We start from the raw sequence: 17,946 nt of genomic DNA on the forward strand, positions 1-17,946 counted from the left end.
CCATCTAATGTTGATGTCATAGTTTCAATTGTCGAAGCATTCAAGACATGAAACAAATCAACAATCAAAGAGCAAAAACGCTCCCAAGATTTTCTATAGCACTATGTTTTTTTCCCTGTTTTAGTTATTGTATTCAAGAGGAGTTTCAAAACATTTGGAAATGAATTTTTGAAAACAAAAAGACGTTTTTGTTAGGAACGGGCTCATTTACAAAAATATCTTTCATTGTTTACACAAATATCACGGTTTGGATGATAAAAAGGAATATTTTGACCATATTTTTCAGAAATTTTCCAGATTTATTTTTCTAAAAAAACTTACGGACAACAGTTGATGAACCACCTCATCAATTTGATTTGGGGATCAGATCTTACCATCTCCTTGATTATTTAAAATAATAAACTAAATATGGATGAGAATGTTTTTAGATCCGTTTCTTTTGGATCTTGATAATGACATACATATCTTTTTGATATTTTGTCATATTTTGTAATTAATTTTTTCCAGAAATTGTGGATCTCACTATTCTGTAATATTTCTATAAAACTGATGTTGAAAGGATAAAAAGGGGTCCAGACTTGAGTAAATAAACTTCTATAATTTGTAATAGACTTTTTTTATTAATCAAATTTGCAAGATCACAAGTACTTGATATTTTGATTCAAAGATTCATGTGAGAGCATTTTCCTGTATATACTTTCTATTTTTTTCTCAAGTAAGAGTGGGACCTTCGATTAAACTAGTAAAATACATAATGTACATAATTTTGCACCCGCTCTGTGAAAATTCAACAGCAGTCGGGCTGTCAAAAAAACTGAAACAAACTTCAAAAACCAAGAAAAGCCCTAACAAGACTACAAAGGAGCCTGTTAGTCGGACTGTCGTGCATCAAAATACAAAACTGAACACCCTTATGGACAGGCCCATAGATCCGATAATGTACACAACCTCAACAAAAGGCCAACCATAAACTGTTAAATAACATATTATCTCGAAGACCGTGCGATCCAATCTTCCAAGATCCAACAGTCACGCGTTAATTTCGGGTTGGCACCTCTTCCTCACTTTAACTCTGCTTACGGACCCGAAGAGGACTTTAGGCTGCATATCTAAACTTTATCAGGTCCGAATGCCGAATTATCATTCGTGCACTTTCTCCGCCCGAAATCCATAGGATGGAGGATAACTAAAAGGATCACGGCAACTAGCCCCCTTTTTAACCTCTCTTACGGATCTGAAAAAAAATATAAGCCCCCTCACTATAAAATTTCGGGTCCGGATTGAAGAATAAAGATCGAGCATATTTATGCCCAAAATGTGTAGGATGGCTATGATCTTGGGAAATAGCCCACCCTTTAACATTTCTTTCGGACCCGAAGAAAAAATGGGCCACCAATCTATATTTTTTCAGGTCCGATTGTAGAGTTAACCTATGCGTATTTTCCTACCCGATATCCATAGGATGATAGAGATTCGGGCCATATTTGGTCAGGATCCTTCCAACCTGCCCACTGTTTACCTTCTACCTCTTCCCTGTGCATTGTCCTCTTTCTTCAGTTTTCATTAGTCTTTGCTTAGCTTATTTCTCAAGCTCTGAAAGTGCTCCTGGTCTATGTTAGCCTGTTGCTGACAGTCTTCACGCAATTTTCCTGGGGGAGTCGACATCCAGTTATATCTTCTATTGCTTTTTGAACAGAGTACCCCTTCATTCGCCAATCGATCTGCTAGCCTGTTAGCAGTTCTACGAACATGAACAAAATTGAGGGTTATCAGTGTTTTCAGGTGGGATTGGATACGTTGATATACATGCAATAACCGCCAGTGTTTCGACACTCTTTCTGGTGCTGTGCCATTGCATATTTTCTTGACTGAATTGATTATCAACTCAGAGTCAACTTCGATGATGGTGTTATGCAAATTTGATTCAATTAAGATTTCTAGGCATTGCTCCATGGCCATGAGTTCCGCCATATTATCAGTGGCTTTCCCCAAATAACTATGAAAGATGATTTTTATGTATCCCTTCTCATCTCTTATGGCTCCGCCATAACTAGCCACCCCAGGGTTTCCTTTCGAGGCTCCATCTATATTGCATTTCAAAAATCCATGAGGAGGAGGTTTCCAGAAGTCCTTAGCTGCTGTTATGTGACTAACAATCTTGCTTATGCCCTGGGTGAAAGGCACCTGAATATCCAAATGCATAAGTATTTGAACATCCTAGTCTTGAGGTGGGTTCTCATGGGATTTCTTTATAAGGATGCCTACAGTCTCTTTGAGCTGTCTAATGATTTGAGCTATGATACTCTAGGATGAGACCATTCTGTTCTTGAAAATCCTATTGTTGTGTTCTTTCCAGACATCCCAGATTAGAAAGCCTGGAACCAGAGTCCAAGCCTTGTTGGTTATTTCATACTCAGAGAAGCTTCTCCTCCATTTCTTCAAAGTTCCAGTAATGCTGAGAATGTCCCTATCTGTTTGTCTAAAGATTGAAGCCACCCAGTTCCACAAGGTGGAGGTAAAAGGGCAGAGATTGAGAAGGTGTTCCATTGTTTTTTCCTATAATTCACATAACTGGCATCTGGATGGGCCTGCTACACCTCTTCTCCAAAGGTTATCCCAAGTCAAAATTTTCTTATGATGCACCAACCACATGAAAATTTTGATTTTCATCCAGTGCGGGTTCTGCCATAGGTCCTTCCATACCCTATCAGGGTTTGGCATGTCAAGCCCTAGGGTCAGTCTCTTGGATTCTTTAAGGTTGAAGTTGCCTTCGTTGTTTCTGCCCCATCTCAATTGGTCTGACGATGTTGATGTCAAAATCTTTCTCTGTTCCAAGATCACTACAAGAGCTTCTGCCTGGGCCTTCAGAGGGGTCTCTTCACTATAAACTAGTTCCTTCCATGTTCTCCATTTTCCCTTGTTCTTGGCCTGATCCCATAAGTCACTTACTCTAAGTAGGCCTTTATTGTCAATGTCATTCTTGAGATAGGCTAGTTCTTCTCTTAACAAAGTAGGTTCCTGTTGCCAGTTGTCCTCCCAAAACCAAGCTAGGTTTCCATCTCTGATCTCCCAGAAACTGTGTTTCTGTACAATGGCTCTATTCTCCCATGCTTTGTTCCAAATGTGGGAGCCTTTGATGAGCCCAAACATCCGAATGAGATCCCTTTCTTGCCAACTATTTTCATACTTCTGCTTCCAGATCTTGGCCCACAGGGATGCCGTTTCATTTAGTCATCTCCACCATAGTTTAGCCCCCAAAACTCTGCTTAGGGTTTCAGGGTCATGAAGTCCCAAGGCTCCATGTGTCTTAGGTTTACAGAGCTTATCCCATGCAACTAAAGCCCATTTATTTTTCTCTTCCCCTTTGCCCCAAAGAAAGTCTCTTTGGATATTTTTGATCTGTTGCACAACTCCTTTAGGGGCAAGAAGGGCTGAAAAAATGAAGATGGGAACAGTTTGTAGTACAACTTTCGTTAGCACTAGCTGACCTTCCAGATTCAAAGACCTACTTGTCCATTTTCGAACTTTGTCCTCGAGTTTATTAGTGACTGACTCCCAAACAACCTTGCTCAGAGGTTTGTCTGTTAGGGGAATACCCAGATATTTGGAGGGTAGATGATCTCTTTGAAAGCCCAGAATTCTCATGAGGTTTCTCTGAATAGCAATGTCAGTATTAAAAAAGAAAATTTTTGACTTGGTAAGACTTATCTCTATCCCAGTAGCCATAGCAAAGTCGTTTAAGATTTTCTTGAAAGTTTTAACTTCCTTGACTGTGGGTGTACCTTGCAGCATAGTGTCATCCACAAATTGTTGGTGAGTCAAGGCATCCCCATTCGTGGTGAGTTTAAGACCCTGGATCTTACCTTCTACCTTGGCTGATTTGATCGCATAGCCTAAACCTTCCATCATGAGAATAAAGAGGAAGGGGGAGAGCGGATCACCTTGTCTGAGGCCTCTCGAAGGCCTAAAAGTTCTGGATGGAGAGCCATTAAGCAGGATTGAAAAACTAACTGTGGTAACAAGGGCCATTACCCATCTTATCCAGTTGTGGTCAAAGCCATACGCTTTTAGTACTTCCCTGATATAAGCCCAGCTTAGCTTATCATAAGCTTTTGCTAGGTCAAGTTGGATGATCATACCTGCTTGCTTATTGCTCTTGAGAGAATGTACCACCTCGTGAGCTTGGATGATGTTATTTAGAATTTGCCTTCCTTCCACATATCCAGTTTGTTCCTCAGACACAACAGTAGGTAGAAGTGGCTTGAGCCTATTTGCAATTACTTTGGATATAATTTTGTACACCACATTGCATAAATCTATGGGTCTAAATCTATCAGGTGTCATAGCTTTTTCTTGCTTTGGAATCAAAGTTATGAAAGAGGCATTGAGCACCCTCAAGACAGTGTTATTCCTCCTCGAGTCCTCCACTACCTCCAGGATATCATGTTTGATTGTTTCCCAACATGCTTTAAAGAAATCTACATTGAACCCATCCAGGCCTAGAGCTTTCCCATTTTGCATCTCTTTGATAACTTCGCTGACCTCCTCTTCAGTCACTTGTCTGTTAAGATTGTAATTTTCTTCTCTAGTTACCAACCTAGGAATGCTTTGTCTATGAGAGGCTCCTCTGCTATGCTTTGGAAGTGCTGAACTAGAGCAGATTCTATTTCTTTGTGGGTGTTGAGCTGGCTGCCTTGAGTATCTATGAGTTTTGAATTCCTGTTATGAGACCTGTGTTCCATGGTTGACTTGTGAAATTTTTTTGTGTTTCTTTCTCCTTCTTTTAACCATTGCACTCTCAATTTCTGTCTCCAAAAGATCTCCTCTTGCTTGCATTTTTGCTCCCATTCCTGCTGGAGAGAGTCAGCTTGTAATTTCCTTTCCTCAGTAAATCCATCTGAGATGAGGACCTGGTTAATTCCCTGTAATTTCTATTCAAATTCTTTTTTGGCTTTGAATATATTGCGAAACTCACTTTTCATCCAGTCTTTTAGCTTGAGTTTGATGTGTTTCAATCTCTAGTGTAGAAGGAACATAGTAGTTCCCTGAACGGGCATGTCTTCTGTCCACCATTTTTCTATATTTCTAATGTAGTTAGGGTGTGTGAGCCAAATATTCTCAAACTTGAAAGGTCTATTTCTCGGAGTGCCTATAAAAGAAGCTTCCAGTTGGATGGGCCAGTGATCCGAGCCTCCAAATGGGAGAATTAAAGTAGACAAGTTAAGGCCTGTGAGAATGAGGTCCTCAGAGATAATAAATCTATTAATCTTAGAGGCAACTTGAGAAGCCCCTCCCCTTTTGTTGTTCCAGGTAAAGGTGCCATTTTTTGTCTCCGTATCCACTAGCCTCATGTCATTTAGGAAGTTTTGAAAGGTTATGGAGTCTCTGCCTAGTGTTCTGGTCCCACCTTTTTTTTCCGTAAGAGACCTGATCATATTGAAGTCCCCTCCCAGAATCCAGGGCATATCAGGATATCTTTCTCTTAGCTTCTCCAAAGAGATGAGCAACTTGAGCTTGTCTTCAAGTTTTTGAGGACCATAGACATTAGTGAACAAATAGACTTCCCTGTCACCCAAAGGTTGGATTACCATCGATAGGTAGTTCCTAGATGCTTAAGCATCTAGGATTCCAAGCTTCTGAGGGTTCCAAGGTGTAAGAATTCCTCCTGCGATGTTGTCTACTTTAACTTCTAGATATTCATACTTGATGAGCCATTTACTGTGTATTTCTCTTATTTTATCTATTGAACATTTTGTTTCTGGATAAACATCATATCTGGTTTATATTCTTTTATTCTATTTCTTAGATTTCTTTGTTTCCTTTTACTTCCTAGTCCCCTAATATTCCATGTGGTGAGCTTCATTAAGAAATTTTTGTAAAAGAGTAATTGGTAAGGTCTTTCATCTTACCTGAGTTGATCATAAGCTTCCCACACTCTATCAACAACTCTTTCTATCTTTTTCTTCCTCTTTTCCTGCCTGGATTCTTGGGATCGTGTCTCGGTGTTGCCTCTATGTTTTCCTGGGTATCATGGTTCCTTTTGACTCCAGAGCCCTTTGCTTGAGATCTCCAAAGGAAGAGCTGTTGTACTCTATCATACTCTTCTTATGGTAGGGAATCAACCCCTTTGGTGGTTCCCTGCTCTAGGAACTTTTCTAAATTGAGATTCTCCCTTTCAAGAATTTCTTGCAGCTCATGGTCCTCCGTTCCAACCTCACTTGGGGTCATCTCATGGTCCCTATCAAGTTCCATAGTGCTAGGCAGATCCTCCTTTTGTTTACTGTTTTCAAGTGTATCCTCCATGCTATCATATTTTCCCTTTTTTGCAGGACTATCTTCCATTACCTAGTTCGTCCCATTGTTCCCATCTCCTTCTTCTAATGTTTTGAAGCTGTTATGACTTGGTCACTGCTCCTCACTGATTTTATTTTGGTTCCTTTTCCCTCCTTTCCCTTTGCCTCCCACCTTGGTAAAACCCTCAGTGTCTTTGCCTGTGTTGATTTTAATATTATTCTCCATCTTGTTCAATGGGTAATCTCTGAAGAGGTGCCCGTGTTCATGACATTTGCGACATTTAAATGGGACATGTTCATAGTCAACCACTTGCACCCATTCTTCATCATAAACTTCTAGAATGATTTCATTCGGAAGTGCTCTAGATAGGTCCATTTCTACGCATATTCGGGCAAAGGAGGTGTATTTCCCTCGCAGAGTCGCATCTGATATTTTTATAAAATGACCTAGTTTATTGCCTATGGCTTTTAAGGATTCTGGCTGCCAATAATCTAAAGGTAGGGAGTAGAGTCTTATCCATATCGGCACTGATGTGAATGTCTCTCGTTCCGGGATGAAATTCATCACCCATGGTCGCATATAGAGGCCTACAGCTGCGTAAAAATATGGTCCTCCTTCGAATACTTTGTCCTTGTCCTCTAAGTTTGTAAACACGACTGTGAAGAAACCCTTGGACCCAAGGTGAAGATTTATTTCACCCTTAGGTTTCCAGTGGTTCTTTATCCAAGCATACAAAGCCTTCTCCGTTGGCCATATACCCATAAATTTGCATATTACTGCATAGGTCGCCATGTGATCTCTGTGCAACTGAAGCGCCAAGTCACTTAAAATAACCCGGGGTGTAATGGTTGACCTAGGTTTGCAAATTCCTGTCATTTTCTTGTGCTCTAGTCTTTGACTGCCTCCCTCCGTTCCCTTTACTTTTATGTCGTCCTCGTGATGCTCTTCCTGTTCCTGGTCCTAAGATCTGAAGTTTCCCTATTTCTCAGTGTTGATGCTCCCTGCCCTTGTCTCCATTGGCTTCTTAAATCAGTTGGAAACTACATCACTATAGGAGGGAGTGGAACTCCCCCCTCCTCGTCCCTCCATGGTGACCAGCTCTGAAACCCTGCTATAAACCCTAGTTTAATGTGCTTGATGCGGAACCTCTGTTGTCCCCTTATTTTCACTTCTTATTCACATGCATCTCTTGTTTTTATTTCCTTCTACTTCTGCATTTAGTATTCATTGCCTGTCTATACTTTCTACATGTGATTGTTTTCCTTTCTTTGTATTTCATTTTAATGTGTTACCTTTAGTATTTAATTGAAGGCAACGATTCAAAATTTATCTATGACGCTCTGATTTCATAGCAGTTAAATAATTTCACCCTTTCTCTCTAAAATTGCATTAGAATTCATCTTCTGTTAGATGCTCTAATGTAATGGATTGTTTTCTCTATTCAACCTATAACTCAATGATTATTTAATGTCTAAGAAAGTGTTGTCTACCTTTCTTTTTTCATTCATGGTTCATTCAACCAATATGTTTCATTTGGGTAAAATTTCAAGAAATCTTGACTCCATGCCCAATGGTTTTTTTTCTATATCCAACCACTTTATTAAACCCTTACCTTACCAAGGATCTGATCATTGTGTTGAATATATGAACAACTACCAAAGTGAAAATTGGGTAGTTGATTCATAGAGAAAGCCCTCTATGGATTGGAAGGACCAACTTATGATCCCCAATATTGGTTCAATGTTACCTCTAGATTTTCCTTTCACAGTCGAGAAAGTTGCGGAGCGATAACATCGTTAACAATCTAGTGTTGGGGGCGACAATCTATAGGTGGATGCTTTATTTTTAGGAATATGATTTTTAGCTGGTGTTCAAACCAAGAAAACAAAATATGGGGCCAGATCATCTATTGTGTCTGGCTTTGGGTGAAGAGGCGTAAAATTTGGAGGATACCTGTTTGACGCAAAATTATTTATGGTTACTTTGGTGGATGACTTCTTTGCAAAAATTGTGCAGTCTTTGAGTATTGGGACAAACGACTGTACAATATCACACAAGAAACAACTAGTGGTTTAAGAAAAAAAGTACCAGTTAATTTCTGGAGCTTTGTATAAGCTCAGAGCAGATGGAATTATGCATGGGTGCATTATGGAGCATGAGCGACCAATGGTCCTAGTAGAAGCACATGTAGGGGTCACAAGAGTACACTCCGTAGGATGAATTATGGTGCATAAGATCTTACGTGTTGGACTGTGGTGGCCCACAATGCATGTTGTGCACAGGAATTCTATAGGACTTACAACCACTACTACATTTGGGCGGAAATTCCGACAGCGGAAACCAATAGCTAAAATTGGAAAAAGTGTTAGAAGTTAAATGAATTTTTATTTTATTTTATTTTTTCTAAAATCTCGATTACCAAGGAGTTTAGACTTCTGTGATCCATAACATTGTTTAGATAATCTTCGGAAAAATCATATAACCAATCTGTTGTCGACGCGTTTCGAACCAACCAGTGTGGTTCATCGTCAGGACAAGTTGAAGAACCAATCCGGCTTAGCTTGATTAAATAGAGTGTGCAGAGACTCCAACAGCTATAATGCTAACGGCTAATCTGACCTAAAGATCCTGGTCAAACCACTAAAATAGTTAATTAATATTTCTCGAAATAGGTAAATAAAGGCATTCATTTTTTAATTAACAAATGAATGCCTTTATTTACCTATTTCGAGAAATATTAATTAACTATTTTAGTGGTTTGACCAGGATCTTTAGGTCAGATTAGCCGTTAGCATTATAGCTGTTGGAGTCTCTGCACACTCTATTTAATCAAGCTAAGCCGGATTGGTTCTTCAACATCTCGATTACCGTCGAATATCTAATGAAATTTCTTTACAGGTCGAATATTTGACGGAATGCCCTATCCTGTCGATTATTAGACGTTTTCCTATAATCCCTCTTGTCATCGAATAACCGACAATCGTTCTTTTACCATTGGATATCCGATGTTATATCCAATATGAAAATTTGTTGTCCAATTTCCTACAAATGGTAAATAACTATTGCATAATGTTCAATTCCACCATTAATGGATTTTTGGGCTGACAACGTCTAATATGGGACCCCTTTCGATCAATTTGACTAATTAAAATAATTATAACATTAATAGTATAATTAAATATAATCTTATATATATAGATATAGATATAGATATTATAATTATAATAAATAAATATATGTGTGTGTGTGTATAGAGGCCCTAACATCATATGACTTTGAAATAGTTGCTATATATATTAGTTGCAATTGTTTTGAAAGGTTGTAGGTTGATTTTGTGGTTAACTTTTGAAAAAAATCATCACTGAAAGTTTGGTGACAAAAAATGTCACATATCATTCCTCAAGGAGATCAAGGATACGTTGGATCGTCATCGAGGGCTTATGAGGATGGAAAATGTTATTTCCCTTGTAGAAATAAATGAAGGGGCTTGAGGCCAAGGAGAGTTCTAATATAATAAACTAAAAACCATTGTAGAGACTATGGACACACTGAAGGTGAACATGAATATCATCCATTTGTAAGTTATTTATTATATGACTTTGTATTGTGGATTTTTTTTGTAAATGTTTACATGTATATTGTATTTTAGATTTTATGTCTTTATTTTGTAAATTATATTATCTTTTATTGTAAATGTATTTTATAATATTCTTATGGGCGGTGTTTCAACTATGTTGTCATCTTGATGTGGACTAGAAATATTATTTGATTTTTTTCGTTAGGGTCTTTTAAGGGGTTAGGTCGAGTTATAGGTTAATTACTTTATGGGGTTAGGGATAAGGGGTTATTGTTTAAGGGTTCAGGGGTTAGGGGTTAAGGGATTATGGGTTAGGGGTTTAAGGGCTTAGGGGAATGGGGTTAAGGTGTTAAGGGGCTAATGTATATTTAGGTGGTTAATTTTTAGCAGTGAATCATGGGTTTTTATGGAGAGTTATTAATAAGTTTTTAAAGTATATTATGTAAAATATTACATAAAGAAAGAATATGACATTAAAATGATGAATGCAAAATAAGATCAATATGTTTTTTATTATGGTCATGACTATATATCTTAGAAAGTGTCTCACTTCCTACATGTCAAGAAATGTAACATCTTTCTTAGATTTTTTCAACATATTCTTAAATATCTTGATAAATTGCATAAACATCATCATTGATTTGTTGTCTTTGTTTCTTGGTCTCACCTAAGTTTTCTTTATCTTTATCTTTTTTGTCTTTGTTTTCCTTATATATTATATTTGTAAACTATTATTATATTGACGTTTCAATATTTGCTATATATACTAATATTACTTTATTGATTGTAATTATATAGTATGGACCCCCTATGGCATTGCTTGATGAGGAAGAGGTGGTTGTAGTACAAGCATTTGTTCAAGAACATGGAGAGATTAATATTGAGGATCAATCTAATGATCCCATGGAAGAAGATAATGATGTTGATAATATATTTGAAGAAGATGGGACAAATAGATTGACCCAAGATACTTTTAATAATGTTGGAATGAATGATGATGACAACCAGTATGATGATTGTGCTTTTGATTTACCTATACTCGAGAGAGAAACTAAACCTCTTTATGAAGGCTCAAAAACATCTCTTCTCTCTGTTATTTTGTTGTTGGTAAACTTAAAGGTGGTGAATGGTTTATCAAACACACGTGTGACACAACTCCTAAGGTATGTAATATATTTTGTGACATTTAGTACTAACTACGTGATAAAGTAATTATTTTTTCCATTATTTTTAATGGTACTATGTTCATCTGCAACATTTCATTAATTTGTAACATTTGGATGCAATATGTATGATTAATATTGTTTAGTACATTAACCAATTATTATTATTATTATTATTATTATTATTCTTATTATTATTATTATTATTATTATTATTATTATTATTATTATGTTGTAGATTATTAGGTGAATTTTTGTTACCACTTTCAAATGTTTTACCTCGTACGTACCGATATTTACATGTTATATTGGAATGGAGTATCAAGCTATTCATGCATGCCCTAATGATGATATTATCTATTATAAAGAACATGCGTTGAAAGAAAAATGCCCAAAATGTGATGAGAGTAGATATCAAACTGATAAAGCAACAAAAAAGGTGTCTCACAAGGTTCTTCGTTATATTCCCATAATTCCACGCCTACGACAATTGTTCAGGTGCAAAAGCGTAGCAAAACTTATGGATTACCATGCAAGGAATAAAAGTGAAGATAATGTTCTTCGAATGCATGCAGATGGATCTGCATTTAGGAGTATAGTGGAAAAGTAGCTAGAGTTTAAAAGAGAACCTCATAATCTTAGGCTTTCATTAGCAACTGATAGTGTCAATCCATTTGGAGAGGTCAGATCTACTTACTTAGTGTGGCCCATTTTTGTTATCAACAGTAACATTCCCTTGTGGAAGTCAATAAAGAGGGAGCACATAATGCTGACAATGATTATTCTAGGTATTAATTTGTTTAGAATAATTTTTTTAACACAATAACATCTTAGTTGTCTTGTTTGTTTCATAATTTTGTCCTATAATTTTCTTTTAGTTTACTCATATATGTTAAATTATGCCTTATAATTATGTCTTTCAATTTTATTTATTTATTCATATATGTAGTAATTATGTATTGTATGTTCAATCAATTAGGTAAGTACCAGGTCAAAGATATGAATGTATATATCGAGCCTCTTATCGATGAGTTAGTGGAGTTATCGAACGATGTCACTATGTATGATATCTATAGACCAGTGGTTGCATAAAGGGAATTTGAATTCCATGCAATGCTTGTATGGACAATTCATGATGCCCCAGGGCTAACACATTTCTATGATATGTTATAATGTTACCCTACACTTTAATAATGTCTAATTTTATGAAGTTCATTTCAACTATGTTGTTTAAATAGTTCAACATTCATTGCACATACTTAAAATAATTGATATAGAAATTATTCCATCTCTTATAGGTCTTCAAACAAAGGGTAAATTTGCTTGTCCAGTTTGTGGTCCTAAGATTAAATCTCGTTTTTCAAGCTTAGGAAAGGAGGTGTTTGTTGAGTATAGGCACTTCCTTTCTAAGAACCATAGGTACCAAAGTATTGAAAAAACATATTTTCAATGGGAAAGAAAAGACTGGAGTAAGACCATAGAGAATGACACCCCGTGCATAGAAGTTGTGATATAATAGAGTCTCTCAAGGTATGGATCGAATTGTCTATGTATCAATATACATGATATGTTTGGATTATTTTATCTTTTTATGAGATTTTCTTCACTGTACTAATTGATAGGTTATATTGTTGTTAAAATATCTTTATCTATGATTCACGTTGTAGGTCATGAAGGCATTAATAATAGGGCACTTCCATGAGGAATGAAAAGTTATCTTGAGTAATTTAATAGACTCTCCTACTATGAGAACCTAGAAATTGTTCATTTGTTTGATATAATGCATATACGAGAGAATGTAATAGAGACCTTATGACGAATCTTAGATGGAAGGAGAAATAAACAAAAAACTGTCAAGATTTGATCTAGGTGGATATTGGTGGCCACCTTCATATTCCACTTGGACCCCCATCACTGTTTATTTCAATTTTTTAGTTTCCTTAATTGTAGCAAAAATTACTATTTTTGGTAGTTTTTTGGGTCCTGAACTTCCGAAGTCGTTTTGAGGCTCTAAATGAAGTTTTTTGGAAAATGGGAAAGCCAAAGTCTCTAACTAATGTTTGTAGCCAAAATTTGTATTCTTTAAATAGATATTTCTAACAAGGTATTGTGCGTGTCACGTGGAGATCATATGCCAAAGTTATGGCCCCGGGAAGTTGATGTACCAATTTACCCAAATGGGGTCCATAATTTTGGCGTTTCATCTCCTAGGGTTAGGTTTTTGAATGTTCAGGGTTTTCCATTGTTTCTCAATAATAAATATGCCTTTGAACCTCATTGTAACACAGTTCAGAGGCATGTATCTGCCACATCTATTCTTAGAGATAAGCTACCATCACCCGAGCTAGTTTATTTCCATTTCTATATGTAAGCATATTTTAGTTCTTTGATATTAATGAAATGGAGTTTTATTTATGTTGCATCTTTGTGTATATGTGTATTTATATATTTTGTTGCATTTCTACATAAGTCCGGATTAGTGGTATCAGAGCGGTATGCTCTTTCTATATTTTTCTTTGCATGTCCCCAACAAGGTCAGGGTATCTGTAGTTAGAGCTCAAATTGGTTGAACCTTTGCAAGACCAACCTCGCAAACCCTGACAGCCTCCGATGGTGGAAGAAAAGAAAGGCGAGGGGGTAGGAGATCCTTTCAAAATATTGCTCGAGGAATCCCTCGAGCGATAAAGGAACACGATGATGGATAAATTTTCCCAGATCCTTCGACGACTACCCACAGGTGACACATATTCATCCAAAAACGACTCTGGAGGCCCCACTCATTTTAAGGTACAAGTTAACTTTGATATTCCCATATTTGAAGGCAAGATAGATGGTTAAATCTATTGGAAGGATATTTTTGAGTTCATGACTTTTCCAATTGGGAAAATATTACTTTTTCACTTCTCAAATCTGCCCCACACGTGAAGGACTAGTGAGAAACCTATTGTGAACAAAAGGACAAGAGGGAATTCTCACTGTTTTCAGCCGCACCCACTTGGAATTCTTTCTTAGATGCCATCAAGGAACAATATTACCCTATCGGGAGCTATGAAGATAAATACATAAAGTGGACCACACTGCAGTAGGGAAGGGACCAAAATATGTTGGAGTTCGCAAATGTTTTCATACCCTTCACACAAAGCTGGGTATCAAGGATCTTGAGCATCATTTGGTACTTAAGTACCATGACTGTCTACACAAGTACATCTAGTATGAGATGGAGTTCCTAGAAATATCCTCGCTTGGACTCACCTATCGATACGCTGTCAAGATCAAGCAAAAAATTAAATAGAAGCGAGACTTTGCATCTGCGAATCCGAAGCAAGGGAAAGGCACCCGCAAGACGCAGAATAAAGTACAAAGTCAAGGTGGGGTGACCCAGTACAACCCACTGAAGCTGCAAGTGAAGAACAAAACCACGAAGACAAAGAAGGACACAGGGAAATGGTGTGAGTTCCATAAAAGCCCCACTCACAATACAAGTGACTGTTGAGCCAAGCAGTCACTAGTGGCCAAACTGAAGGCTTTTGAATCAGATGCATGTTATGACTCTGATTCATAAACCAACAAGGGGAATGACAAAGGGACACAAATTATTGATGTGGAGCCTAGTACCACCATTTCCACCACCAAGATCCAAAAGGATGAGCCCGAAGATCCAAAGGAGGGGGAGCGACTCTTCCACTCACGGATGTGGGTGAAGGGTTCCCCGCTACAATTCATTGTCGAAAATGTGATCCAAAAGAACCTCATTTCAGCAAATATCGTGAAGCTATTGGGCCTACCAACCACATCACACCTACAACCATACACCATCGAGTGGCTTCACCAAGGGCGAGATCTCTACATCAGGAAACAATGTCGCCTTCCATACAACATAAAGCCCTTCACAGATGAGGTATTTGTGATGTTTCTCCTCTTGAAGTTTGTGATGTCTTATTAGGACAGCCATACTTGTGGAAGTGTCATGTTGTGTATGAGTCTATGCCTCACATTGTTATTATTACTTTCGGTGATAGGTTGTACAGGATAACAAAGGTAGCATTACCTAACACCATACATTTGATCACTATGAAGCAATGCGGTAAGATAATCCAAAACCAGGAAATTTGTTTTCCTTGTGATTTTCCCTAAGGGAAAGAAGAATATTGTGGCCACAGCCTCCAAGCAAGGCTCTTCCGCATGACAGCAACAGATGGAAAAGATTGAGGAGGAGTACAAGGACATCTTCACCTCACCCACAGGGGTACCTCTACACTGTCAGGTCAAGCACTCTGTTTATCTGACCCCGGGCGCGTTATTACCCAATGGATCGATGTATCAATGCTATGTTATGGAGTATGATGAAATGAAGAGGAAAATTTAGGAGCTATTGTAGAAAGGAAACATCGAGCCAAGTTCATCATCCTATGGAAGCCCGATCGTGTTGGTACAGAAGAAGGATGGGACCTAGAGACTCTGTATTGACTATCGGGTAGTGAACAAGAACAATGTCCGACACAAGAATCTAATGGCATGGACTAATGACCTTATGGACCAACTTAAGGGGGCCAAATATTTTAGCAAGATTGACTTGAAGTCTAGTTATCACCAGGTACCGATCGAATCCTCCGATATGTGGAAGACTACCTTCAAATCTAAGGAGGGCCTTTTTCGTTTGACTGGTCATGCCTTTCGAGTTGAAAAATTCCCAAAAACATTCATGAGGTTGATGGAAGACATCTTGATATCCTTCACCAACTCATTCGTGGTGGTGTATTTGGATGAAATTCTGATCTGTAGCCAAAGTTGGGAAGAGCACCTCCACCACATTTGATAGGTCCTCCAAACCTTGCGGCAACACAAGCTGTGTACCAATTTGGAGAAATACACTTTTGGTATGACCCAGGTTCAATATATGGGGTACATCATTGATAAGCGGGGTGTGCATATGGACCCAACCAATATACAAGTCATTCAGGATAGGAAAACTCCAACCACTCTAACATAGCTCCGTAACTTTATGGGCCTTGCCAACTTCTACTACATGTTCATGTTGGGGTTATCTCATATCACTTGGCCCTTGAGTCAAGTCACCAAGGGAGGAGTGAAAGAAAAGTTATTTTGGTTTGAATCCCAACCGAAGGCATTTTACGAGTTGAAGCATCGCCTTTGCTCTGCACCAGTGCTCACATTACTGGACCTGTAACAACCATTGAGATTGAAACAAATGCCTCTAACTTTGCTATTGGTGCAGTTCTTACTCAACGGGGCATCCAATGGCATATCACAGTGAGACACTTTCAGACATAGTCTGAAAGTATCCCACCTATGACAAAGAGATCTATTCCATTGTGTAGGACTGTTGACAATGGAAGCAATACATTATAGGGAAGGAAATGGTTGTCCAAACAGACCACCGACCCCTATAGTTCATACAGACACAAGGGAAGTTGCATAATGTTCTCCATCAGAAACAGTCCACATACCTACAACAATTCCATTTGAACATTAAGTACAAGAATGGAAACACCAACAATGTTGCAGATGTCCTCTACCAATCTCCAGTCATGGCGCTGACCACTATGCTTAACTCTTGTGGGCACAAGACTGCGGGGTGGCTACATCTTTACAAGAGCGATACAAAATTTGGCAAAACACACCATATGATCTTGGAAGGCAAGAAAGTTCTGAATTGTCACCTCCAGGATGCATTGTTATGCCACTTGGGAAACCCCTATGTTCCTTCAAGCAAGGGTGCCAAGATGATTTTCAAGGTGCACTACAGTTGGGTCACTGGACATTTCGGGGTAGAGAAAATTGAGGCAGTGCTGCAAAAGTATTTTTATTGGTTGAACCTCCGACAAGATGTTGGGAAGTACATCAGATCCTACACTGCCTGCGCCATTTCCAAACTGACCATCAATAAGCAAGGCCTATATACTCCTCTACCTACTTCTAGTCGACCTTAGGAATCCATCTCCATGGATTACATATCGAGCCTTCCTTCTACTAAGCATAGCAGCAACTACATTTTCGTGGTCGTCGACATATTCTCTAAGATGGCCATTCTGGCGGCCTACAAGAAGAGTATCACAACAGAAGACACTGCTAAGATCTTCTTTGAATGGGTGTGGATACACTTTGGGATCCCACAGTCCATTATCTTAGATCAGGACAACAGGTTCCTAAGTACATTTTGGTCAAGCCTCTGGTCAATGTTGGATACCAAGTTCATAGAGTCCACAACTTTCCACCTCCAAACTGATGGCCAAACATAGGTCATCAACAGGATGATCATACACATTATTCAAATGTACAACTTGAAGCATCCACGCACATGGGATGAAAACCTCTACTATGTCCAACACAACTATAAAAAATCCCTCCATAACTTAATTGGCCACAACCCTTTTCAGGTGGGATTGGGATTCTAGCCATTATGTCCCATTGATGTGGCCATACCATTTGTAGCTACTCTGACAGATTCATCTCATGTCCAGTCTGAAGCTGATAGGGCTAACAAATTCACTGAGCGCATTGAGTACGTCTGCCAGCAAGTCCACAACATATTGGATAGAGCCAATGCTAAGTACAAGCAACATCATGATTAACATCGGGTGCCACACAAGTTCTAGGTGGGCGACAAAGTTTGGTTACATTTACAGAAGGAGCGCCTCGCTAGGCCCCACCGCAAGATTTTCCTACTCTGATATGGGCCTTACACCATCACTAAGGCTATAGGTAACAATGCTTTTGAGCTCAACATTCCACCATTCCTTGGCCTGCACCCAGTGTTTAATGTGGACCGCCTTCGGCCATACTTTCCGCCATTACTCGACAAGTCCAACATTGCAAAACAAATCACACCAATAGAGTTAAACCTAGAGTACATGGAGCAAGCCACAACTGATCAAATCATGGACACACAGA

The sequence above is a fragment of the Pinus tabuliformis genome, chromosome 3_2 (assembly GCF_031772625.1).
Source record: "Pinus tabuliformis cultivar Carrire ecotype Pingquan chromosome 3_2, CPIR1, whole genome shotgun sequence".
Lineage (NCBI taxonomy): Eukaryota > Viridiplantae > Streptophyta > Pinopsida > Pinales > Pinaceae > Pinus > Pinus tabuliformis.